This window comes from Malaclemys terrapin, chromosome 1 (assembly GCF_027887155.1).
Source record: "Malaclemys terrapin pileata isolate rMalTer1 chromosome 1, rMalTer1.hap1, whole genome shotgun sequence".
NCBI classification, from domain to species: domain Eukaryota; kingdom Metazoa; phylum Chordata; order Testudines; family Emydidae; genus Malaclemys; species Malaclemys terrapin.
This window is the reverse complement of record NC_071505.1, coordinates 108,943,229-108,970,752: the sequence shown is the minus strand read 5'-3', so window position 1 is coordinate 108,970,752 and position 27,524 is coordinate 108,943,229. Positions and strand designations below refer to the sequence as shown.

General features: G+C 46.0%; 1 pseudogene; it reads left to right on the top strand.

The window, feature by feature from the left end:
- The window catches only part of LOC128840631 (sodium- and chloride-dependent betaine transporter-like), a 68,270-nt pseudogene extending 41,723 nt beyond the window's left edge, over positions 1-26,547 (top strand).
- The last annotated feature ends 977 nt before the right edge of the window (positions 26,548-27,524 follow it).

Here is a 27,524-nt window from a genome sequence, read left to right as displayed (position 1 = left end):
TGGAGATGTCCCTGGAGGATTTCCGCTCCATCCCCATACACGTTAACAGACTTTTCCAGTAGCTACAGACTTTTCCAGTAGCTGAACTGACCGCAAATGCAAAGTCAGGCAAAGTAATCATTAAAAACCGTTTGCTTTTAAAACAAGTTTTATATTTTAAAAGGTAAACTCACCTGAGGTCCCTTCCATGGGGTCAGGGTCTTGGGTACTGGCTTGGGAGGGTTGGGAGGGTACTTCAGTCAGGGTGAGAAAAAGATCCTGGCTGTTGGGGAGAACGGAGTGCTGTGTGCTCTCTGCAAGCTCATCCTCCTCCTCCTCCCCATCGGCAGAATCCTCAGGTGTAGCTGATGAGACTATCCCCGACCCGGAATCCACGATCACAGGTGGGGTAGTGGTGGCAGCCCCCCCCTAGAATTGCATGCAGCTCGGCGTAGAAGTGGCATGTCCGCGGCTCTGATCCAGAGCGACCGTTTGCCTCCTTTGTTTTTTGATAGGCTTGTCTGAGCTCCTTGACTTTCACGCGGCACTGATCTGAGTCCCTATTGTGGCCTCTCTCCATCATGCCCTTGGAGATTTTTTCAAAAGTTTTGGCATTTCGTCTTTTAGAACGAAGTTCTGCAAGCACTGAATTCTCTCCTCATACAGCGATCAGATCCAGTACCTCCCGTACGGTCCATGCTGGTGCTTTTTTTCGATTATCAGCCTGCATGGTTACCTGTGCTGATGAGCTCTCTGTGGTCACCTGTGCTCTTCACGCTGGGCAAACAGGAAATGAAATTCAAATGTTCGCGGGGCTTTTCCTGTCTACCTGGCCAGTGCATCCGAGTTTAGATTGCTGTCCAGAGCGGTCACAATGATGCACTGTGGGATAGCTCCCGGAGGCCAATACCATCGAATTGCGGCCACACTATCCCTAATTCCAAATGTTAAAATCGATTTTGGCGCTACTCCGCTCGTCGGGGTGGAGTACAGAAATCGATTTAAAGGGCCCTTTACATCGAAATAAATAGCGTCGTTGTGTGGACGGTTGCAGGGTAAATTCGAATTAAAGCTGATAAATCCGAATTAAAGTTGTAGTGTAGACCAGGCCTATGATGGCATTCCTGCAGTCATCTGAAAATTCAGAGGTCCTTGCTGAGATTTTACTTGGGAGAATTCCCACAGAAGGCAATAGGAGTTTTGCCTGAGTAAGGACTGGGTGAAAACTGCATCAGGACTTCAGGACCTATCTAACTTCCCTGGGGCTTTTACACATTGCCCATCACTGCGGGATAATCTAACCACTGCACAAAGCTGGCTCAGTGTTTGGTGGGATTAATAGGAAAGCTTTCCTTCTGTCTCCGTGGCCATTCAAGGGGTTGAATAATTTTCCAATGTATCTGCTCCACTTTTTTCTTTTCTTGGAGGTGCTATTTTCTTGTCAAGACCAGTTGTGAGAACACAAGAGAGAGTCAGATTGTACAAATAGCTCTCCTGAGAGTAGAATAAATGCCCAGTCCATTGTACTGTCATTGCACAATAGAGAGCCAAAGGCCGTTGCTTCCATAGGACTTCCAACTATGCTTGGGACCCTTGCAACATTAAGAGATGGGCTTGAACTAGAAACCCTGCATCTAACCATATTGAACTTCAGGGTAGTTCACACCTGGATCTAAACTTTATGGCTTATGCCCAAAGCTCAACATAGCCAAGGACCACTGTCAAGATTCCTTCCCCACTCTGAACTTTAGGGTACAGATGTGGGCATCCTGCATGGGAAGCTCTAAACTCAATTAACAGCTTAGATCTGGTCTGGCTGCCACCACTCCCAAGCACTAATTCCCTTCCCTGGGTAGCCTTGAGAGACTTCACCAATTTCCTGGTGAACACAGATCCAAACCCCATGGATCTTAACACAAGGAGAAATTAACCATCCCCCCTCCTTTCTCCCACCAACTCCTGGTGGATCCAGATCCAACCCTTTGGATCTAAAAACAAGGAAAAATCAATCAGATTATTAAAAAAGGCTTTTAATTAAAGAAAAGAAAGGTAAAAGAAAACCCTCTGGGAGAGAGTAGCATACCAGCTACTCTCACAGACAACCGATTCCAAACACAGAGGATGTTCCCCTGGGCAAAAACTTACACAAAAAATACCCAAATACCCAATTTGACTATTCCTCTAATTGCACAAGACAGGTTACAAAGAAATAAACATAAACCTATTTCCTTCACGAATACTCTCTACATAATAAGAGGCTGAATTCTGGAGCTTTCCCACTCCGGTCCAAAGTGAAAACTGACCCAGACAAAGGGAACTTCCCTCCTTCCTTTTGAACCATCTTGTCCTCCCATTGGTTCCTCTGGTCAGGTGTTAGCTAGGCTAGGTGAACTTCTTAACCCTTTACAGGTAAAAGAGGCATTAACCCTTAACTATCTGTTTATGACAACCACATTCAAAAACAGTGCGAGAAACTTGCCAGGGAGCATGGTCTATAGCAGCATTTAAAAAACCCAAATCCCTGTTCTCTGTGGACACTGAAATCAAGCTATGAAATGATCGTGAAACATCATCCTGGCCCCTTGCCTGACCATCATTTTAGTGCATGGTGGTACCTAGTATAATTTCCTAGGGTGGACAGGCCTAGAGAGAGATCTCTCCTCCTACGCCCCTTTGCTCTGTGTGCAGTTCCCCTGTCCCTCAGCCTTGTTTTGTACTTGACCAAATTCCATTTTCTCTTGCACATACCCTTCTGCTGAGCCCTCCACGTCTCCCCTTTCTCTGCTTGCCACAGGGTGGAATGTACATCTTCCAGCTGTTTGATTATTATGCTGCCAGCGGTACGTGCCTACTGGTCCTGACCATTTTTGAAGTCATCTGTGTTGGCTGGGTGTATGGTAAGTGGAACACAAGGATCCAGGCTGCTATGGGAGGGATGGGAATAGCCATGTCAGCCCCATAGAAAAGCAGAAATGCCTCGTGCTTCCCATTTAATCTGTTCACCCATGGGATTCCTCAGTCCCCATACACTTAGTGTAGGAATGATTCTTATCTCTGCTTTGAAAGGGATTTTCCCAGGAAGAGACGTGAATTCAGTCTTCCTGCTCATTCAGGCATAGGTTCTGACTCCCACACACTGTGCTGTTCTGCCAGTGGACCTCTAGCCCTTTCTGGCTGACACAGACTACACTCATTTAGAGCAGAAGAGGATTCTCCACGTAGGAGTGGCACTGGCTGCCATTTTATGGCTGACCTGTCATGCGATCTCCCTCTGTCTTTCTGTTAATTTAATCCTGACAATTTATTTAACCTGAAATGCCATATACATACACACTGTGAATTAGCATGCATAAAACTCATTTGCATAGTGTCTGGCCACAGTTACAAATGAAATTAAAGGTCTGATCTGGCGCCCAGTGAAATCAATAGAAAACTCCCAATGACTTCAAGAGGAGCAAGGTTGGACCCCAAAAGCTTGTGCCTGTTCTCTGTGTGTGAATGTGTCTGTGTGAGAGAGATTTATACAAATGCAAAAACCAGAGCATGGATTCATTGCAGGACCATCCAAAATGCTGCCTTAGGGCATCACTTCACTTCCTATCTGCTCTGGTTATCTAAAACAGTCCTCATGGTTTCAATCTCAGCTCTGATGCAGCAAGAGGACTGTATGTGAGCTCTCTTCTGGAACAGTTAATCCCAGTGTGTACACTGTTGTTTGGAGAATGCTCCCTGCAGCATGTTATTGGTGCATCAGCCTTCAAATCCAGAGCTCTGAAAACTTATCAACTTATTTTACGCTCGGTTTTCAGAGCTGGGAGAAAATTACATTAGTGCTTCCCCTTTGGCAAATGCCATCAGTGGGTTTGACTCAGCCTGGTCTGTTTACAGGACTAAAGCTGTGAACCTGAAATCTCAAATCTGTGTAACAATGCCTTGCTGACAGGCAGGAGGAAGCTACCTAGTAGCTAGCAATAGGGAAGCTTGGAATGTGTGTTTGTGTTAGCACCACTGCTGTAATACTTTGCAGCATAAGCCAGAGAATCGGTGCTGCCGACCCATAGCCAGGGGAAAACCCATTAACTGGCATTAGTCACTTTTTTTTAACTAACTCCCCCATTTTTTTCTACTGACTCCATTTGAACACTCTTAGAAATGAAGCCAGCAAGTGCAAATTAGAGTAAAGCCATTACAATCACAACATGTCCTGACCTGACCTATGAGGAAATGTTAAAAAAACAAAACATGGGCATGTTTAGTCTTAAGAAAAGAAGACAGGGCAGGGGTGGGAGGGAGCTGAGAACAGTCTTCAAATATATTAAGTGCTGTTCTAAAGAAGTCGGAGATCAATTGTTCTCCAGATCCACTGAAGGTCGGACAAGACGTAATTGGCTTAATGTAAAATAAGGGAGATTTAGGTTAGATATGAGGAAAAATTTCCTAACTATAAATAATAGTTAAGCACTGGAACAGGCTTACAAGGGAGGTTGTGGAATCCCCATCACTGGAGGTTTTTAAGAACAGGTTAGACATACACCTGTCAGGGATGGTCTAGGTTCACTTGGTCCTGCCTCTGAGCAGGGGCTGGACTCGATGTCCTCTTGAGGTCCCTTCCCACCCCACATATCTATGATTCTGTGAATACGCAGCATGCTAACACTCAGCAGGATAGCGGCTCCCAAAAGGGCTGGCTTTCTTCTTCATTCCCAGCTGCTATGTCCCATTACAGACTGCTAAGAGTGCCCTGACTTCATTGCTAGTCATTCTTTTCTACATGAGCAATCGGTGAGGTTGTCACCAGAGTGTTATATGATCACAGTTGGGAAGAGATGTGGCCTGTGCAATTGTGAACACGGAGGCGTGATGCTCAGGAGGCCGTCTGTAAATGTGGTCCACGCCCTGGCAGTGTTTGAGAAGCCCTGCAATAGGGGGAATGAAATCTCATTGCCATAGAATGAATGGAATCCTCCCCCCTAGGATTTAAACACAGCCTGGGTTTTCTTCCACAAGACCACCTGGGGACCTTCACCTTTAGGATGCATCCCTCAAACAGACCTTCTCCTGGTGGAGATACAGAGTCACACAGGGATTGGGCCCCAGGATCTGTTCCCTTTTTAGTAAGAGGGAGGGAGGAGAATAACTCCCTTTATGGGAGTCTTTCACTAATTTCTGTAATGTGTGTCCAGCTACAACAGCTCTGGGCTCCTCCCTGCATATAAAGATTTACGAAGAACAAGGGATCCCCCTCACCACCCTCATGGAGCATTACTCCTCTGGCTAACTGCATGGGTTATCCCTTTCTCTGGAGCAGTAGCACTGACCATCAGATACTGGACTTAATGATCCATCTGGTCTGATCAATTAAGTCAGATATGATTCTAAGAGGTGCTGACTGCCTGCAGCTCTCACTAAAGTCAAGGAGGGATGTGGGTGCTTAGCACAGCTCAGTATTAGACCCCAGGCCTGGAAATGTCTGATCTCTAAGCGACAACACTCGAGTTATAACTTGAGTGAAACTTTGCAATGAAGATAAGCCCATAATCTGTTCCTGCAAGAATTAAGCTCTTTTGGAGGGATGGTTTGGGAGGAGAAGAAGTTTCTAGCTCCTATGCTTGTGGAGAGAACCTTCCAAAGGGAAGCTGAGGCAGCGCTGTCCGACTGAGTTTGGAGAGAGAGAAGCCATTGTTTCTCTATTGTGACTGCACCCGGGATACCTTACACTGCTCCTTTGGCAAGCAGTGAAGCCAGCCACTGGGGGATTCCACCTGCATAGGAGAACCTCAGGAGGGGATAGTTGCTGTAGTGACTTTATGATAACCCATCTCCTGCACAGACTACGAGGAGAGAAGGCTGGAGGAAGGGAGCATAACCCCAGTGACCCTTGGCTACCACAACACCCCCTGGGACCATTAGCAGTCAGTGTCTAGTAGAGAATCCACCAGAGTTGTCAAATTTATGCCAGGAACTGGCCCTGTGTTCACACAGTCTAGGACTGAGGAGCTACAGGGGGCTGTGCTGTGCCCTAGCCCCAGCTGCACCAAGCCCATCGAGAGGCGTGAGAGTTCTTCCCGCCTCCCTGGGGTGCTGTGTTTCAGGAGCTCTGCTGCCATTGTGATTGTAAACTCGCAGGGCAGGGACTCGGTGTCTTCCTGTGAGTTTGTGCAACACCCAGCAGAATGGGGCCCTGATCCTGATTGGGTGCTACAGCAATGTAATTAACACATAAGAATTAATTACACTTTATTTTGGCCCTCCTCCCATCTTCAGCGTGGATTCCTGGACAACCAATCTTTGCCATCGCCTCTTCTCCTTCATAACATGATCCCTGACTGGTGCTCTTTCCTTCCCCTCTCATGCCTCCACTCACCCTTCTGCTTTCCTTTCCCTTCTGCAGCTTCAGCCTGCTGAACTGGTACTTGTGCTTTCCCTGCCCTCCAATGGGTGCGTTGCTTAGAGGGCTCTGCTGCCTCTTTGCCAGACTGCCATATTTCAGCTTCTCTCTGGTTATACTTTGCAAACTCATGTCTTTAATGCCTCCTCATCAGTCTCCCTCTATTTCCTGGTCTAAATATTGCCACATAAGGTTTGCTTTGCAGACTGCCAGGATCTTTCCATTTGTTCACCTCCGATGAATTGTCTTTGCCCGTGCCTTGTGCTGGTTTCCAGTTCTCCCACCTCATGACACAGCTCACTCTTGCCTATGACTATAGCATTTTCATGGTCAGTAAGCGGTCCCTTGGTTTCTTCCCACTCACACATGCACCACGCACCATCTCTCTGCTTCATTCTTCATCACTTTTCTTAGAGCCCATGTTTCTGTTCCATGGAAGGTTAAGTGTCAACCTGATCTTTTCAAATAGCTTCCCCAGCAGCTTCTTATCCATCCTGGAGTCTTCTCCTCAGCTCTGCCTTCTGCTTTGGAATAACAGGGACTGGTTATCTGAGGCAAGCATCCACTTTAGCAGCTTCCCCGTCCACTATGATCTATTCTTGCTCTACATTTGCATATGACATTTCAGAGCTATGTCTCTGCCTACTGTGCAGATTAAAGTATAAGCAATCTGCAGACTCCCAAGTCCCGGTAGCTCACACTTCTACTCCCCCATTCCCCTCTATCCTATCCTGAACTGAAATGACTTTGAGCCACTTTTGAAATGAGCCAACACCATGGCCGATGAATTCCCCAGTGTAGGCAAGTGCAAAGAAATGCATGTTGGGGAGAAGAATTTAAAATACCCATGCACTGATGGCTTCTGAATTTGTTTCATCCTCTCAGAAAAGAAATCCAGGCATCACTATGGTCATGTCACTGAAGATGTCTGCTCAGTGTGTGGTGTTAGTTGAAGATGTGATTGAGGCTGCATTAAGAAAAGAGAGAATAAAACAGACAACATGGCTGTTCAGTGGATAGCTCAGAGAACAGAGTCTGAAGAACTTGGGCCAGATCCTCAACTGGAGCTATGCCAGTGTGCATCAGCTAAGGATTTGGGCCGTGGTTTCCATTCTGGGCTTTCCTATTGCTTAGCTGGGCAGATCTTGGACAAGTTATTTGGCTTCTCTGGGCCTCAGCTTGCTCCTCAGTAGAATAGGGACAATAATATCTACTTTTGTAAAGTGCTTTGAGATCCTCAAATGAAAGGTTCTATAGAGTAGCATAATCATCATTTGCAGTCCTATGAATGGGTTGTATAGTTGAATTCTGCTTTCGGCTTTGGTGAGTTCATCTCAAAATAGAGAAAGAAGGGCAATCAAACTGAGGATGGTAGTTACTATATGAGCAATTGCACCTTTTTATCTTTTCTCATAATACAAGAACAAGGGGAGACAGACAGCCACAAATTTAAAATGGATTGAAGGAAATCTTTTTTTCCCTAATGCACCATATAATTAACCCGAGGAACTCACCATTGCTGGATAGTCTTGAGGAAACCAAAATTTAATAACTTCAAAAATGGATTAGACACATTTCAACTTGAACAGCATCTGTGGTTCTTATAGGCTAGAGAAAACATTATAAGGGCTCTGCATCCTGATGCTTCAGGGTGTAAACAGATCACCTGCTGGGTTCAGAAAGAAACTTCCCCTCTGGATATAGGTTTGCAAAATTAGGGGAACTGTCATTGGGGTTTTTATGTCTTCTAAAACATCCAACACTGGTCACTTGCAGAGGAGATATTAGGGTTCATGGACTATTGCTTTGTTCCAGTCTGGCAACTCTGAGGATGCGCAGGATAAAAGCAGATACGTCTGTTCCTTCCAGCGAAGATCGCTCTGGGGAGATCTTTAGGGCATTCCCTCCCATAATGCATATAATCCTTCTTCAGCCTGATTACTTTGTCATTTGCTTGTGAAAGGTAGATCATACAAACCTCATGTTCAAGGGCACTCCGAATCCATTCATGTCGGGTCCCACTGTGTTCCACTACATCATCCACTGCTTGCAATCGGCGCGCTGGAACCACAGAAAATGGTGTTTATCTGGAATACATTTGGAAAAGGAAACATTAACGATACTACTACTAAATATAATTAGTAGAATATGGATTCCTGTGCAAAGATGTCTTCTGTGTTCTCCTTGCTATTGTTTGGTATATTTGCGTTTGAAAAAGAGCTCTTTCTCCAGTCATCCAGGATTTCCCTTCCACTTGATCCTGTAGAGAAATCCAGGATGAAAGTTTTTCTTCACACAATGCACAGCATGTGGAACTCTTTGCCAGAAGATGTTGCGAGGGCCAAGACTATAACAGGGTTCAAAAAAGAACTAGATCAATTCATGGAGGATAGGTCCATCAGTGGCTATTAGCCAGGATGTGCAGGGATTGTGTCCCTATCCTCTGTTTGATAGAAGCTGGGAATGGGTGACGGGATGGATCCACTTGATGATTACCTGTTCTGTTCGTTCCCTCTGGGTCACATGGCATTGGTCACTGTCAGAAGACAGGATACTGGAGTAGATGGACCTTTGGTCTGACCCAGTATGGCTGTTCTTCTGTTATGTTCATGATACTCTATTGACTTCAGCAGATTTACACCAGGGATGAATTTGCCCAGGCTGTATTTAACATCACAATGTGTTCCTGTGGAAAGATTGTGCAATGTCACACAGACTATTCCATGGTCCTGTTTGAACCTGGAAAGTGATATCAGTAAAGCTGGTCCAAAAAAAGCTTTCCCCCCGCGTATGGAAAATTTCAACTTTTCAGGAGAAAAAAAACCCACCACACTGAATATTTTTGGCCAAAGTCAGAAATTCAGAAATGCTGCCTCCATGACTCATGGGAGTTTTCTGGTGCCTCATGTCCAAATTCCTCTAGGCGTGGACAGTGGGCTCCCTGGCCAGACTATCTATCCCTTGATATGCCCCAATCTCCTGTCTTTACTGAGCCACTGCAGTGCATCATGGTAATTCCATGGTGCACCACATCCATGTAAGATATAATACAGCTGGGGAACCCAGCCACAGAGAATGAGGGCATGAGCCATCCCCTTCAATTCCCATTAAGCACCATGTCAACCTTTGCAAATAATTTTTTTTTTAATTATTTCAGCAAAAGGTTTTCAGATTTTAAACAAAAAAGGTCAAAATTTTCTATGGAATGTTGACACTTCACGGAAAATTTTGCTTTGTCAAAAACCCAATTTGCCTTAAACATGTTGAGGGAAAATATTGGACCAGCCCTAGAAACCAGCTAGGACAATTAAGCTGAAAGCCCCAGATGTATCCATCTGGTTACTAGGGCAGAATATTCTTCAGAGAGCCCCTCCACCCACAGCCACACAGTTAATCTAACAGAACTGTCTCTCGTTGACCTACGGGGCACATTACAAAGCCTGTGTATACCCACAGGTTTATTCTGCGGGGGCGGGGGTTCAGCTAGGTTAGGGAGTTCTTTTAGGCCCAAATTGTTAAGAGTTGGTGCCTAAAGTGAGACACCTGGCCATAGGGGTCATTTCAGAAAAATTCAGGTGGGCAAAATTTGCTTTCCTGATGACCACATCCCAAGGGGGGGTTGGGGTGGGAGAAGGGGAGGACAAAAAGTGGAAGACATAATGGAGCATGAGTGAGGGTGAAAACCAAGGTCTAGCAAGGGACAACTGCCCCTCTTGCCCCATAAGTGCAGGGGCGTTATCTGCTATCTCCATATTAAAACATCTAAATAAGTGGCCTGAATTCCAGAAATTCTGAACACCTGGAGGACCAAATACATCCCTGCTGTACGGAATTAAAGCTGTCATTTTAGTAAAGCATAACTAAACCTGGACTTGGCATGAGTAATTTCTGAAGAACAAAAATTCTCACCCCCCCCCTTACCTCTGTCTTTCTCTGTCCTTTCCTCTGGTGGTCAAGGTGCGGACCATTTCTATGACAACATTGAGGACATGATTGGTTATCGGCCGTCGCCGCTGATTAAGATGTGCTGGCAGGTTGTCACCCCTGGTGTTTGCCTGGTAGGTACAAACTATGGTGAGGCATGTTTGTACAGGGACCCTAGAATCTGAGTGAAGAAGAGAATTTGAGGGGGCACTATTGTTTATAGAATTGCTGTGGAGGAGCAGTAGCTTCCCCGTAGTTGAAGCTGGAATCAATTTCCATTGTAAAGCCTTGTCTTAGGTCTGGAAATTTCATTTAGCCTGAAAATTGGCATATTTATTCTGCAGGCAAAGGAGAATGTATCTGCAAAGCCCGAAGGGAATTGATCAAATCATTTTTTAATTTCAGCCCATTAAAGAATTATCTTGTTCTGAAATGTTCTCTTCTGTCTACATTTCTATGACTCCCGCTACTCAAAAACATCTTGTTCCTGCACCTTCCTTTTCATAAAGTCAAATCACCTTGAAAATGTACCCACTGACTATGTTTGAAGAAAACAGTTTATAATTAAGGAAAGATATTAACTATTTTTGTCTCGTGCCCAGTTCTGTTTCCATTGATTTCAGCAGATGGTATGGGCTTAATCCTACTCCCGTGAACGTCATGACATTTGTTTGCCATTGACCTCAATGGGATCAGGATCAGGCACAAATAGCTTTTGAAGCTGCCACCTGAGGGCTCCAATGGGAGTTGAAAACAATCAGAGTTTTCAGAGCTGCTGCTTGGTCGTGCATGAGTTGCTGAGAGCTCACTGGTTTGAGTGCTCTATAGGGCTGGGTGCTGGCTGAGAGAGCATCTTTCAATGAGTATTTTCAGAGAGGGCCTTGGGTGCCCCAGGGCTGTTCTCAGAGCTCAAAGGTCAGTCCTGTCAGAGGCATGACTAAGTCAGGAGTCACCAGAGATGGTACTCAAACTGCAGCCCCTGATTGGCTGCTCCAGAGTTTCTGCACCCTGACTACAGAGAGCTTACAAATAAGGACCTTCCTCCTACACATACATTGGAGAGAGAGGGAATTTCCTGGAGGTTTAGAGGATCCATGTTGGAGAGGGCAAGGCGAGGTAAGGATTTGGGTAGGGGCTGGAAAGGTGGCTGATAGGAGGTAGAAGAGCACAGAGACTCACACTGAAAGGTTCAGGAGAGGGGAGGGGTTGGTGAATGGAAAACAGCACAGGTGGGGAGTGAAAATTCCAAAACCAAAAAAATGTTTCAAAACTCAGTTAAGGCTGGTAAGTAACAACAGTGTACATACCCATGACACTATTTCCAACTCCCAAACACTTAGGAACAAGGATATAACTAGTTAAGGAGATCACAAATCTTCTACTGCTTATACATCCCGTGTCAGGAACAGTCTCCCACCACCTGTTTCTGACTCACCATGTACCCACCTGCTATTCTGACTTTTATGTTCTTCATTCCTCAGGTGACTTTCCTATTTTCACTGATCAAGTACGCCCCCCTCAAATACAACAACTGGTACGTGTACCCTCCGTGGGGCTACGCTCTGGGCTGGTTGATGGCTCTCTCTTCCATGATCTGCATTCCACTCTACGTCATTTTCATCCTGCTGAAAACCAGGGGATCACTAAAGAAGGTAAAAGAAGGTCCAGAACTTCTAGGTCCCAGATTCAAATCCAGCCCAGGTCATCAGTGACTAAAGTCTGTGTGAGTGCTTCCCATTGGCTTGTATGAAAGGAATAGATGGTCTCCATCCAGTACAATAGAACCTCAGAGTTATGAACCCTTGGGAATGGAGGTTGTTCGTAATTCTGAAATGTTCGTAACTCTGAACAAAACATTATGGTTCTTTCAAAAGATTAGAATTGAACATTGACTTAATTCCTTGACTTTAGCAAAGCTTTTGATACAGTCTCCCACAGTATTCTTCTCAGCAAGTTAAAGAAGTATGGGCTGGATGAATGGACTATAAGGTGGATAGAAAGCTGGCTAGATCATCGGGCTCAACAGGTAGTGATCAATGGCTCCATGTTTAGTTGGCAGCCGGTTTCAAGTGGAGTGCCCCAAGGGTCGGTTTTGTTCAATATCTTCATTAATGATCTGGAGGATGGCGTGGACTGAACTTTCAGCAAGTTTGCAGATGACACTAAACTGGGAGGAGTGGTAGATATGCTGGAGGGTAGGGATAGGATACAGAGGGACCTAGACAAATTAGAGGATTGGGCCAAAAGAAACCTGATGAGGTTCAACAAGGACAAATGCAGAGTTCTGCACTTAGGACGGAAGAATCCCATTCACTGTTACAGACTAGGGACCGAATGGCTAGGAAGCAGTTCTGCAGAAAAGGACCTAGGGGTCACAGTGGATGAGAAGCTGGATATGAGTCAACAGTGTGCCTTTGTTGCCAAGAAGGCTAATGGCATTTTGGGCTGTATAAGTAGGGCCGTTGCCAGCAGATCGAGGGACGTGATCATTCCCCTCTATTCGACATTGGTGAGGCCTCATCTGGAGTACTGTGTCCAGTTTTGGGCCCCACACTACAAGAAGGATGTGGAAAAATTGGAAAGAGTCCAGTGGAGGGCAACAAAAATGGTTAGGGGGCTGGAACACATGACTTATGAGGAGAGGCTGAGGGAACTGGGATTGTTTAGTCTGCAGAAGAGAAGAATGAGGGGGGATTTGATAGCTGCTTTCAACTACCTGAAAGGGGGTTCCAAAGAGGATGGATCTAGACTGTTCTCAGTGGTACCAGATGACAGAACAAGGAGTAATGGTCTCAAGTTGCAGTGTGGGAGGTTTAGGTTGAATATTACGAAAAACTTTTTTTACTAGGAGGGTGGTGAAGCACTGGAATGGGTTACCTAGGGAGGTGGTGGAATCTCCTTCCTTAGAGGTTTTTTAAGGTCAGGCTTGACAAAGCCCTGGCTGGGATGATTTAGTTGGGAATTGGTCCTGCTTTGAGCAGGGGGTTGGACTAGATGACCTCCTGAAGTCCCTTTCAACCCTGATATTCTATGATTCTATGATAAAGTTTCAAAGCTGTATTCATTATGCAGAAGAAGAATGTTGCTTTCCCTTTATTTTTAGTACAGAACTGCACTGTATTTGGGTTTTGGTTTTTTTGTCTCTGCTGCTGCCTGGTTGCATACTTCCAGTTCCAAATGGGGTGTGTGGTTGACCGGTCAGTTCATAACTCTGATGTCTGTAACGCTGAGGTTCTACTGTACTAGTACGAAACCATCTCGGCAACTGGCCCTAATTGAACCTCTTGTTGAGAGGTTTAGAAGAGAGGCCACAGATGAATAGAGGTGTGGGGAATAAAGTACCTTCCTGCTCCCAGAGGTGGTCACTGTGGATCACATTTGAGACACATGAGTGGGACAGTGGGGATGAAGATAGTCCTTATGCTGCCCATGCTGTCCTTGATCTGTGGCACGGTCAGTACAGCAGTTTTCACGATCGTGAATGTCATTCAGACAATTCAGTGCTTAACATTTCTTTAAAGGGATAGACCTGGTTCACTGAGGCCTGTCACCATGTTCGTTGGTTACATCTGTGTAAAGTTGGCATAAGTTAGAATGGGAGCAATTTGCACTAGTGTAAAATGATGACACGAGATGCAGGGAAATGGAGAATCTGGCCCGAACTGTTTGGAAGTGCTTCAAAAAGAATATAGTGAATCAATGGGGTGACCAAGTAGAAGTGTCTCCTCATCTACCTCTCCTCTATAGGCATGTGACCATATCTGTCAGTTCTTTCCAATGCATCCCTTTTCCTGTCAGCCCTTTGATTCTCTAGCTGAGAGTTGTAATGTGATGAGAATGGAAGGAGCTGTGTAAGAGAAGACTCTCTTGCCAATATCATTTGAGACCATGAAAGGATAGGGAAGAAGCCAGTGTAGATGAATGGACGGATTTGGAAGGAGTGCAGAGAGAAACCAGAATTGTGCATTTGGCTGGAACAAGTCCATGGAGAGTTTTAAAAAGAAAGAGGAACGTTTGGACTGGATGCTGGAGAAAATGGGGAAGCAGCAGGGTCATTTGAAGCTGAGGCTGAATGTGATGTGGTGAGCCTTTGTGGGGAAAAAGGTACTTTCATTTGGTAGCTGCCAGTTTATAAGAGTCCAAATCCTGAAGCCCTTACTCAGGCAAAACTCCCAATGACTTCATTGGAAGATTTGCCTGTATAAAGAGTTATGGGTCCATGGTCAATGGACGATACACAAAACAGTGGTCAGGATCGCCTCCTATGATAAAACTCACAGGATGGGGCTCAGAGGAGGACATCTCAGTGAGGATCTCCTTGGCTAAGTCCTCCCCTGATCATTTGGTCTGGGTGGCCTGGCATTTGTCTACTGCAGAATGACCTGTGGCACAGAGCTGTCATAGCAGCATCTATCTCTACCCCTCCCACTCCCTGGTGCAAAGAGTGTTAATGGAAAAGGGAGTTTGACGGAGGCAACTCTATACTCAGTCAATCCCTGGCTTCCAGAAAGGCGCCCTGAGGACACAGGCTTGTGGGCTTAATTTCCACTGGAGATCAGCTGCCCCCAGGATCAGGGGAGTGAAGGTGGCATAGAGCACCCTCCTGAGTTGTGCCAAGTGCAAGTCCTGGATCAGACACTGGCTCTTTACCTCTGATCTCCCCCTTACTCCTTACCAGTGTCTCCCCTGGCCAGGGCTGCCCCAGATAACTCTTCACAAGATGTAGTACCTAACCCTGCCCTGGCCCAGGCAATCTCTCGAGGATCAGTATGGGCAGGACATATGACTTGCTCCAAGTCTATACAAAGCTGCCTTTTCCATGCCCAATCCCCTCTTCTTCCATCACAGGGAACCTGAACCTGTGGAGAGCCTTATGCAAGGTTCTAAGATGTGTGTGTGTGGGGGGGGGGGAGAAAATGGGGCCATGGAGGCGGCCACCCCCTATTCCAAGGTCCACACACACTGAGTTACTTCCTTGTGTAGACCTGGAGAAGCACAATCTCTCATAGAATCATAGACTTTAAGGTCAGAAGGGACCATTGTGATCATCTAGTCTGACCTCCTGCACAATGCAGGCTACAGAATCTCACCCATCCACTCCTGTATCAAACATGTGTCTGAGCCATTGAAGTCCTCAAATCATGGTTTAAAGACTTCAATGTGCAGAGAATCTTCCAGCAAGTGACCCGTGCCCCACGCTGCAGAGGAAGGTGAAAACCCCCCAGGGCCTCTGCCAATCTGCCCTCGAGGAAAATTCCTTCCTGACCCCAAATATGGTGATCAGCTAAACCCTGAGCATGTGGGCAAGACTCACCAGCCAGACACCCAGGAAAGAATTCTCTGTAGTAACTCAGATCCCACCCCATCTAACATCCCATCACAAGCCATTGGGCATATTTACCGCTAATAGTCAAAGACCAATCTCATTATACCATCCCCTCCATAAGCTTATCAAGCTCAGTCTTGAAGCCAGATATGTCTCCCCCGCCCCCACTCCCCTGGAAAGGCTGTTCCAGAACTTCACTCCTCTGATGGTTAGAAACCTTCATCTAATTTCAAGTCTAAACTTCCTGATGGCCTGTTTATAGCCATTTGTTCTTGTGTCCACATTGGAACTGATAATTCCTCTCCCTCCCTGGTATTTATTCCTCTGATATATTTGTAGAGAGCAATCATATCTCCCCTCAGCCTTCTTTGGGTTAGGCTAAACAAGCCACGCTCTTCCTGTCTCTTTTCATAAGACAGGTTTTCCATTCCTCAGATCCTCCTAGTAGCCTTTCTCTGTACCTGTTCCAGTTTGAATTCATCCTTCTTAAACATGGGAGACCAGAACTGCACACAGTATTCCAGATGAGGTCTCACCAGTGCCTTGTATAACGGTACTAACACCTCCTTTATTTCTACTGGAAATACCTCGCCTGATGCATCCCAAGACCACATTAGCTTTTTTCACAGCCATATCACATTGGCGGCTCATAGTCCTCCTGTGATCAACCAATACTCCGAGGTCCTTCTCCTCCTCTGTTACTTCCAACTGATGCCTCCCCTGCTTATAACAAAAATTCTTGTTATTAATCCCTAAATGCATGGCCTTGCATTTTTCACTATTAAAATCCATCCTATTACTATTACTCCAGTTTATGAGGTCATCCAGATCTTCCTGTAGGATATCCCGGTCCTTCTCTGTGTTGGCAATACCTCCCAGCTTTGTGTCATCCACAAACTTTATTAGCACATTCCCACTTTTTGTGCCAAGGTCAGTAATAAAAAGATTGGTCCCAAAACCGATCCCTGAGGAACTCCACTAGTAACCTCCCTCCAGCCTGACAATTCACCTTTCAGTATGACTCGTTGTCGTCATCTCCCCTTTAACCAGTTCCTTATCCACCTTTCAATTTTCATATTGATCCCCATCTTTTCCAATTTAGTTAATAATTCCCCATGTGGAACTGTATCAGATGCCTAACTGAAATCCAGGTAAATTAGATCCACTGTGTTTCCTTTGTTTAAAAAAATCTGTTACTTTCTCAAAGAAGGAGATCAGGTTGGTTTGCACAATCTACCTTTTGTAAAACCATGTTGTAATTTGTCCCAATTACTGTTGGCCTCAATGTCCTTAACTACTTTCTCCTTCACATTTTTTCCCAAGAGCCTGCATACTACAGATGTCAAACTAACAGGTCTGTAGTTGCGTGGATCACTTTCCCCCCCCTTTCTTAAAGATAGGAACTATGTTAGCAATTCTCCAGTCATATGGTACAACCCCTGAGTTTACAGATTCGTTAAAAATTCTTGCTAAGGGGCTTGCAATTTCATGTGCCAACTCCTTTAATATTCTTGGATGAAGATTATCTGGGCCCCCCGATTTAGTCCCATTAAGTTGTTCCAGTTTGGCTTCTACCTCAGATGTGGTAATATCTACCTCCATATCCTCGTTCCCATTTGTCATCCTACCATTATCCCTAAGCTCCTCATTAGCCTCATTAAAGACTGAGGCAAAGTATTTGTTTAGATATTGGGCCATGCCTAGATTATCCTTAACCTCCACTCCATCCTCAGTGTTTAGCAGTCCCACTTCTTTCTTGGTTTTCTTCTTATTTATATGACTATAGAACCTTTTACTATTGGTTTAAATTCCCTTTTCAAGGTCCAAATCTACATGGCTTTTGGCCTTTCTCACTTGATCCCTACATGTTCTGACCTCAATAAGGTAGCTTTCCTTGCTGATCACTCCCATCTTCCACTCCTTGTAGGCTTTCTGCTTTTTCTTAATCACCTCTCTGAGATACTTGCTCATCCAGCGTGGTCTACAACTCCTGCCTATGAATTTTTTCCTCTTTCTTGGGATGCAGGCTTCTGCTAGTTTCTGCAACTTTGACTTGAAGTAATTCCAGGCCTCCTCTGCCTTTAGATCCCCAAGTTCTTCAGTCCAATCCACTTCCCTAACTAATTTCCTTAATTTTTTAAAGTTAGCCCTTTTGAAATCAAAAACCCTAGTCAGATCTATTTTTGTTTATCCTTCCATTTAGTTTAAACTCAATTAGCTCATGATTGCTCGAACCAAGGTTGTCCCCTACAACCATTTCTTCTATGAGGTCCTCACTACTCACCAAAACCAAATTTAAAATGGCATCCCCTCTTGTTGGTTCAACAACTACTTGGTGAAGGAATCCATCAGCTATCGTATCTAGGAAAATCTGAGCCCTATTATTATTACTAGCACTTGTCCTCCAGTCCATATCTGGGAAGTTAAAGTTTGCTGTGATCATACAATTCCTATTAGTATTTTCTTCATTAAAAACATTAAAAAGGTCTCTATCCATATCTAAATCAGATCCCGGTGGTCTATAGCACACCCCAAGCACTCTCTCAGGGGAGGCTCTAGTAGCTTTCTTCCCCAATGTGATTTTTGCCCAGACAGACTCTCTTATCCATTCCATCCCTTCTTATTTCTTTAGTCTACCTCATCACTGATATACAATGCTACTCCACTACCTTTGCCTTTATTTCTGTCTTTCCTAAACAGCACATACCCTTCAATACCTGTACTCCAGCCATGACTACTATTCCACCATGTTTCTGTTATCCGTATAATATCTGGTTTCACTTCCTGCACCAGTAACTCTAGTTCCTCCATTTTGTTACCTAGGCTCCTCGCATTGGTGTACAAACATCTTAATTCTTGCTGTTTGGCTTTGCTCACATTCTATACCCGATTAGGCCCACACATTCTACCACCAGTATCACCTATTAGAATGGTAGCTACACTACCCTTCCTCCGTATGTCCATTCTCCTACCCACGGCTGTATCCTTTCTTTCTTTGTTTTCTTCCCTCTCAATGTTAAAATCCAGCGTGGAGATTACTTGTACATCTCCCCCCAATTCCTAGTTTAAAGCTCTCTTAATCAGTTGTGCCAGCCTCCATCCTACAAGTCTATTTCCCTCCCTACTCAGGTAAAGTCCATCCTGAGAGAATAGTCCTCTGTCCATGAATGCTTCCCAGTGGCCATACATTCCAAAGCCCTCCTTATAACACCACTGACTGAGCCATCTGTTGATCATCATAAACTTGTCACACCTTTGTTGCCCTTCTCTAGGAACAGGCAGAATCCCACTGAAGATCACCTGAGCCTCGATTTCCTTAAGCGTCTTCCACAGCCTGGGCCTAGTCTCCCTTGATACGTTCCAGTGAGAATCTAGCTGTATCATTTGTTCCCACATGAAGGACAATCAGCAGATTCTTTCCCGCTTCCGTTAGGATCCTCTTCAGCCTCAGGTCCACATCCCGTATCTTAGCACCCGGCAGACAGCACACCCTTCTGTTCTCTGGATCAGCTCTGGTTACAGACCTGTCTATTCTTCTCAGTAAGGAGTCTCCAATCACGTAGATCTGCCTTTTCCTGGTGACGGTGCGATTCTCCAGTCTATCCCCTGTTCCCTCTGGCTGCAAATCCTCTCGATTCCTATTCACCCTTGCAATCCTCCGCAACCCATCCTGTATCCTCCTGGGGCTCATGTTTCGTGTTATCTCCATTGATTCTTCCTTTCTTCTTATAGAACTAGCTGCTCTTCACTTCTTCCTTGCCCTCTCACCTTCAGCAACCACCTGCTGTGCCCCTTCTTCATTTTCCAACTCTGCAAACCTGTTCCTGAGCTCTATTTCTCCTTCATTAGCCCGTCTTTTTCCTCTGCCTGGTTCTCTTAGTCACATGCTTCCACTTTCCTCACCTAGCAGTCTCCTCTCAGAGTTCTTTGGTCCTGTTTCCATCTGCAAGTCTGAGCTTTTCCATACAGACTTCTCAGGTCTTTGCTCCATCATCCACTCGAACCCCTTTCTAAACTCAACCAGAGTTTCCACCTGCATCTCCAATCCTCAGATCTTTTCTTCCATCAGCTCTATCAGGCGGCACTTTGTGCAGACGAAACTCTTATCAGGTACCCCCTCCACGATCATGTACATGCCGCAGCTTCCACATCCAGTCATCTTCATTGTGTCTTCCACTGCTTGGGTCACTACCACTGCTGCCCCTCTGAATCTGTCATAGGCTTCCCACCTAAATCCTGTAAATCTAGGAAACACAAACCAAACCACCACCACCCACAGCAAAACAAACCCCCAACAAGCACCAAAACACTGCTAGAACACTGCACACTCCCTTCACTAGCCTGTCTGATCCTCTGCCTGCCTCTTAGTCTTCCCCCAAACTCCCCCTGCAAACTCCCACTCAAACACCCCTGTTTACAGCTCTGTTTGCTGGCTCCTGTACCACTGCAGCTCTCCCCCTGTTTGTCCCAGTTTGAATGACAGCTCAGGCTGATGGAAATGTAAATGAATTGGGGAGCATGGAATGTAACTCTGGGGAGCTGGGGGGCGTTATTCAAATCTCTCTACACGAGATGAGTGGAGAGGAGAACCCTGCAGTGGTATTGCATCCAGGGACGGCTCTAGGCACCAGCAAAACAAGCTGGTGCTTGGAGCGGCACATTTTTAGGGGCGGCATGGCCGGCGCCAGAATGCCACCCCTAAAAATGTGCCCCGGCCGCCCTAGCTCACCTCCGCTGCTGCTGCCATGGCGCACGAAACAGCTGATTCGCGCGCCGCTGCTCTCCCTCCCTCCCAGGCTTGAGAGCCTGGGAGGGAGGGGGAGATCCCGAGCGGACGTTTCACGTGCCGCTGCTCCCCCTCCGTCCCAGGCTTGAGAGCCAGGGAGGGAGGGGGAGAAGCGGCGCCCGCGCCGCGGCCACTCGGAGTCTCCCCCTCCCTCCCAGGCTCTCAAACCTGGGGGCGGGGGAGACTCCGAGCGGCCGCGGCGCAGCGTTGCTTCTCCGCCTCCCTCCCTCCCTCCTAGGCTTGAGAGCCTGGGGGGAGGAGGCAGGGCTGGGGATTTGGTGAAGGGGCGGAGTTGAGGCAGGGCCGGGGGTGGGGTAATTAAGTAAGGGGGGGGGGGGGCGGCCAAAATTGTTTTTGCTTTGGGCGGCAAAAATCCTAGAGCCGGCCCTGATTGCATCAGGGAAAAAAAACTGGGCTCACAATGTCCTTTCCAACTCTGTCACCTCAGGGAAGGTGAATCTGTGCCCATTAGGCACTTATTTCCTGGCTAGGAACTCTAACTTAATTAGAAGGGACAGGCTGTGTGGCAGTGCTGATTAGTTCCCACCTCAGGTGCCTGAGTTACAAGGCAAAGCCCCATTCAGAGGGGAGAGGGAGAAAAAGCCTTGAGCAAATGGGGAAGGGAGGAAGGCAGAGAAAACAGTCAAGGAATGCAGCCTCCTGGATTGGAAACAGCACTGGGAGTCAGGAGACCTGCCTTCTAGTATTGACTACAACTGTGTTCTCAGGCAAGTGGCTTGGCTTTACTGGCCCTCTCTGCACAGGGGAAAGGTTGCTTTTATCAGCTGGACCAGCTTTAGGCAGTTGGAAAGGCTCTTAACACCTGGGCCTAGTCTACACTGATTTTGTAGCAGTATTGCTATTTCGGTTAGAGTTGTTGTTTTTAACTGGAACGGTTATATTGGTACAACCCTTAATGTGGATGCAGTTATATTGGTATAAAGGTGCCTTTTGTGGGTATACCTTAATCCCCTTCCCACACTGGAATAAGCTAGACTGGTATAAGCACTTTTATACTAGTGGAACTGTTCTTAGCTTTTAGCTGTGGAATCTCCTGAGCCTAGTGGCGCATGAGGCAACCCATTTTCCCCACTGCTGTCTGTCCAGAGCAAGATGTTTGACTCAATAATATGTAGTCTCCATGATGGCAATATCATTTTCAGTCATCCTGCAATGAGTCATTCATTGTCTTCCATGTCTTCTTTTCCCCCCAGGAAGAATCCAATTTAAGACATACCCATAGCAGAAGCACCAGGTAACCTGATGGTATGGCCAAACCACCGTAGCAGTCTGTCTGATCACAAAGGTCCTGGTGGATTCTCCTTCACTCACGATTTTTAATTCCAGATTGGATGTTTTTCTAAAATGTAAGTTCTATGGCCTGTGTTATACAGGTAAGAAGTCAGACTAGATGATCACAATGGTCCCTTCTGCCCTTGGCATCTATGAATCACTGAGTCCTCCATCTGCTGACCCATGTGATGCAACTTTCTCAATGAGTCTTCTCAAGGTGAAAATCTGTTCCGAACATGATCTACCAGATTGAAATCCAGCCTGTTCTTCCCTGAGTACTTTATCAATAGCAGTTTTCATCCCATTCAAAGTGATAATACAAAACACTTTCCCAGGTACAGCTAGGAGTATCACCCTTCTCTACTTATCACAAATAAGCTGTTCTACCTTTTCAGGGATTTTGCAGATAACACCTCTTCTCCAATCTTTGGACGGGCGTCCCTTCTCCAGACCACTCTTCAACTGCCTGAACATGTAATTCACCATCACTTCCTCCCCAGTGTTTAACATTTCAGCATTTGTTTTATCCTAGCCTGGTGCTTTAACACTTTTCAGCTGGTTTATAGCCCTAGTTCCTTCCTCCAAGGCGATTACTTGTAGTGATATAGATAAGACCGCTATGTCTTCACATTTCTCAGTATGTGTTAATGGTTCTGGCTGGTTTAGCACAGCCTGGAAATGTACCATCCAACGGGCACTCTGTCCATCCTTTATGGTTGAAATCGTACAGTCTTGACCTTTTCTACCCAATTCTACAATGGTTAGAGCATTGTGATGTCAGTTGTTTAGATACTAGAGAAAACTTTGTAGAATCCTCTCTCCTATGTGCCTCCGCAGTGTCTCTTTTTCATCCATTCTCTATGATCTCTTCTGGCTAATCTTTTAACTTCCTTGTCTGTATCCGCATATTCTCGTTGCAGAATAGTTCTTTTACTGCTGTCTCATTCTTGTTGCTTTCTCTTCTTTAATTCTTTCCTCTATTCCACTAGCTTCCAAGTATTTGGTTGGAGCCATTCTTCTTTTTTAGATAGTCTCATTCCACATGGTAGTCCTGGATGCATCCTCACTTGCTTCTTTGAAAAACTCCCATTGTTTTTCTGTCATCCCTCTGTGTCTTTAACTCTTCAAATCTATTGCTAAATTGCATCTTGAAACGTACCTTCACTGTTGGATCTACTAACTTTCTAGTATCATACATTCCTTCTGCCTTGAGTGTTATTTTTGGGGGGGTTTATTTTGATTGTCCCAATAAGAAGATGGTGGTCACTTCTAATACTAGCACTCCTATACAGCCTGGTGTTCAACTGTGATCTTCTCTAGCACCTACTAAAGGCAACATGATCAAGCTGTTTCTGGGTGAAGCCATCATTTCATCTCCACGTCAGTTTGTCTTTCCTTGTGTGAAAATTCATAGATTGCATCGGACACAGAATTATAAAAACATTTTCCATTGTCAGTCTGTTCTAATATGCCATTTCTGCCCATAATGTGCTCAGATCCAGTATTATCATCGCCAACCTGTGTATTTAGATCTCCCATAGAGATAATATCATATTTATTGATCTTGCCAAGGACGCTCTGCAACCTTTCATAGAAACAATCTTTGCCTTGTTCATCGCAATCATTCGTTAGGTGCAGAACACTGAACAAGTGTGACTTTTGCTTGGTTTGTTATAAAGCGAGCGGTCAGTATTCTTGAGTGTGCAGGTACCCATTCCTTCAGTGTTGTAGTAGCTTCCTTGCTAAACTTAACCTTTCCTATGTTTATCATCTTCTCTTCAACCATGCCTTCCAATGATAATTAGATGGGTCCAGTCCACCTCATCTCAGTCAATCCAGGTATACTTAGGAGAAAGATTTTCATTTCTCTGATAACTTGTGTCAGTCTACCTGTGCTCTTGTCACAACCCAGTGGCCCCGTCCCTGAAGGGGTCCCCTGCGGAGGCAGATCAGCATTGTATGTTGCCAATGCTGTTGCAAGCATTGCAAGGCATTTTGGGAAGGGTTAAAGGTGTGAGTGTGGAGTGGAAGATTCCTTTGCAGGTTGCGAGAGGACGAAGGGGGAGGAAGGGAGAAGAGAACGGGTTAACACAACGCCTCCACTCTCAGCTCAGCCCGAAGATAAGACGCTGGCTGCAGTCCAAGGTCACGGCACTCGAGCAGACTCTATGGAGCCAAAAAACCTGCTGCCACATCTGCTTCTTACCCAACTCCAGCCAACTGTGGGAAAGGGGGTCAGCTGGGCAGGGGATCTAACATTCCAACTCCCAATTCTTGACTTACTTTTAGCTGTGAAGATACCCCATTTCACATTAAAAACTTCCTGTGGATTTGATTCTCCAGCATCAGAACGTCAGCTGGATTTGCTGGTTGATCAATTCTATCTTGTCTTACATCCAGCACATCATGGTTCTGCACAGTTGATATTTGTATTTGCAAATCTGTGACAGATTCATCTTGTCTCCGGGATGTTTCTGTAACAGAGAACATTTTTGTAAGACTTGTGGACTGTCTTTAGTTTGGCTCCTATCCTTTGACCTTTCTGTCTTGGATGACCGTACCAAGAGTTCTACATCTGCCAACATAGCTCTCAGGGTACCTGGAGTACACAAGCATATGCACCACATCAAGGTGCAGTCCCTGGGGAAACAATAGCTGTTCTCACATTGGAGGGGTGGTTATTGCATTAACGAGACCGATATAATTAAAGTGGTAAAACTTGTGTGTAGACAAGACTTCAGTTACCTAGTCTACAACACAACCAGGTTACACAGCTGAAAGATGTTAAATGGTCTGATATTAACGGTAGATGGGGGCCTTTGTGACTTAACTTTCCCAGCTGTAAAATGGGAATGATACTTATCCACCTTTGGTAAGCATTTTGAGATCTACAGCCAAAAAGTTCCTGTAGGTGCCAAATATTTTATTATGATGCGTTAGTCACTTGAGCATACTTATAAATTAGCACTGTTTTAGTCAAGTTACAGATAAGAGATATTTTTTGTTTACCTCTCATTATATAAAGTGTCAGATATAACTTCTATGGACTTTTTAACTGTCTCTTTATAAAGAAGCTTCCAAGGACATGGATTAGAAATGCAGGAAGGGATCTGTCTACCTCCTTCCCCCCTCCAAAAAAATCCTCAATGAATATTTGTTCTGATTTTGAAACAGCGTCTCCCTGACTGTGCTCGTGCCCCTCTTTCATTCACTGCCTATGAATATTTTAAGCAATGCATGTACTGGCAGCAAACCTCCAAGGACCAGCATACTGTATTTCAAGTGACTATTGCAGTATATTCATGGAAAGCACATTTCTAATTGGTAATTGTGACTATTCACACCAGCAAGCTGACTCCCAGAGTTCCACTGGGCCAATAAGGAAACACAAACATTGTTACCTTATGTGACCAGCTAAGAACAGCTCAAATTCCAAACAAGCTACAGGCCAAGAACTATGCCAGAAATAACTGGATGAATATTTTTGAATAAATTAGAGAAAATAACAATCTGTTGGCAGGCAATTCACAAACAGAGAGTCTCAAAATTAGTTATAGAAATTAGTTAATTACTCAGCCCTGTTTGTGATATGGTCTGTAAGCATGTGATCAGATGAGTGATGTGTGCTGAGCCAGACAGTCTGAATAGAAAGACACATGTAACTATGAATATCAATGTCTGTTAGAGAAGTGTTTTGATGCTCAGTGAGTCTGGAAACCACTGAGAAACACTTCTTTGTGGTAGTCCCAGGGAGTGCAGGGTCTCAGGAGGGTATAGGGTGTGAGACGAATGCTAGAAACATGCAGGGGGGGAGATCTATAGCTAAAAGCATCTCTCTCTATGGCACTGCTCTGTGGGTAGGTGTGTGCAGTGGGATAATATTACTTAGTGTTTTCCATCCAATGATCACAAAGCATGGCACAGCCTCTAATGAAAGCCTCCCAGGACCCCTGTAAGGAGGGCAGTATTAGTAACCCTGTATTATAGTTGATGACATGGGTACAAAGAGCTGAAGATGCTGATTTTTCTATTGACGTGAACTGTATCTGTGACTGAGCATCACTTCTTTATTATCAGCCCTTCGAATCGGATGAGTTCAGAGGAGCCACAACTCCCATTGAAGTCAGCGGAAGTTGTGACTATTCCGCACCACAGAAAAATTAAGTCACAAGGGGCTTGTCTGAGGCCACTGGAGATGTGAGACAGAACCAGGAATAGAGCCCTGTGTACTGATTCCCACTCCTGTGCCTTAAACAGAAAACCGTCCCTCCTCCTATAAATACACCTCGAGTGCGCCTTGTGATACATGTGTCCCAAAATGTAAACAAATAGCAACATTGTAAGCCTGGAGGTTGAATAATCATGGATGAGAACTGGCTAAAGCGCAGAAAAGTAAAGTGTGTGTGTGTGTGTGTGTGTGTGTGTGTGTGTGTGTGTGTGAGAGAAGACAGAGGAGAGGAATGGAAAGTGGAGAGGATTAGCTCTCTGAAATGCCTTTGCCCACAGCAATTACTGTGGATTGCTATTGGGTGTCAGTTTGTTTACCAGTTTAATTAACAGAGATTCCCTCTGTCTGCCTGTCTCTCTGCAGAGGCTAAAGCAACTCACTACCCCAGCAGAGGACTTGCCTCAGCCAAAGAAGCAGCGGGCTAGCGTGTCTGAACCATTGGAGAGCTCCAAAGCAGAATACAAGATCTCATCCCCATCAGCCAAGGAAGTGCTCATAACCACAGAGAAGGAAACTCACTTGTAAAGCATATGGGAAAGGATTTCACCTTTGCATTCTGGTCATAGGCATGCACAGTACATTTCATTAGGGTGTGCACCCAGGGAGCCTCGCCCAAGCCCCACCCCAATCCACTCCCTCCCACTTCCTGCCCCCTGACTGCACCCCTAAGAACTCCCAACCCCCCCTCCTGCTCCTTGTCCCCTGACTGGCCCCCCTGGGCATCCTGCCCCTAACTGCCCCCCAGAACCCCACCCCCTATCTAAGCCTCCATGCTCCTTGTCTCCTGACTGCCCCCTCCTGAGACCCCCCCACTGTAACTGCCTCCCTAGGACCCTACCTGTCCCCTGACTGCCCCGACCCTTAGCCACACCCCCACACCCAGACAGACCCCTGGGACTCCCATGACAATCCAACTGCTCCCTGCCCCGACAGTATCCCCAGAACTCCCGATCCATCCAACCCCCCCCGCTCCTTGTCCCCTGACCACCCCCTCCAGAGACCCCCCCATCACCTAATCACCCCCCAGGACCCTACCAACTATCCAACCTCCCTGTCCCCTGACTGCCACGAACCCTAGCCACACCCCACCCCTGATAAGCCCCCTGGGTCTTCCACATCCTATCCAACACCCTCATTCTCTGTCCTCTGACTGCCCCCGAAACCCTCTGGGCCATATCCAACCCCCCTGGCCCAGCCCGGCCCCCTTACCACACCCCCACTCAGAACAGAGTCCCCACCAAATCCCACCCCCGGCCATCCCCTTGACCAAAGACGTGATGGCACTTATGGGACAGGTGCAGAGAGCGTCAACCAAGCTGGAGCACAGCGATGGAAGAGCACTATGACTGACATAAGTCAAAGGGGAGGCAACGATTGGCTGGGCGGGCCCAGGCAGGGGAGCAAGGGGGGGGGGTCACGGTAGCAGCATGGGGTTCACTGTGTGACACAATTATAACAACTTTGTGCAGCTGCTGGGGAAGTTTGTACAGGCAGCAAATACACCCTGCACCGGCAGGCGGGATCCTGTCACCCCGACTCAGAGGTGCTGACTTTTGGTTTTGCCGGTGGGTGCCCCATCCTGGCTCCACCCCCTTATCCA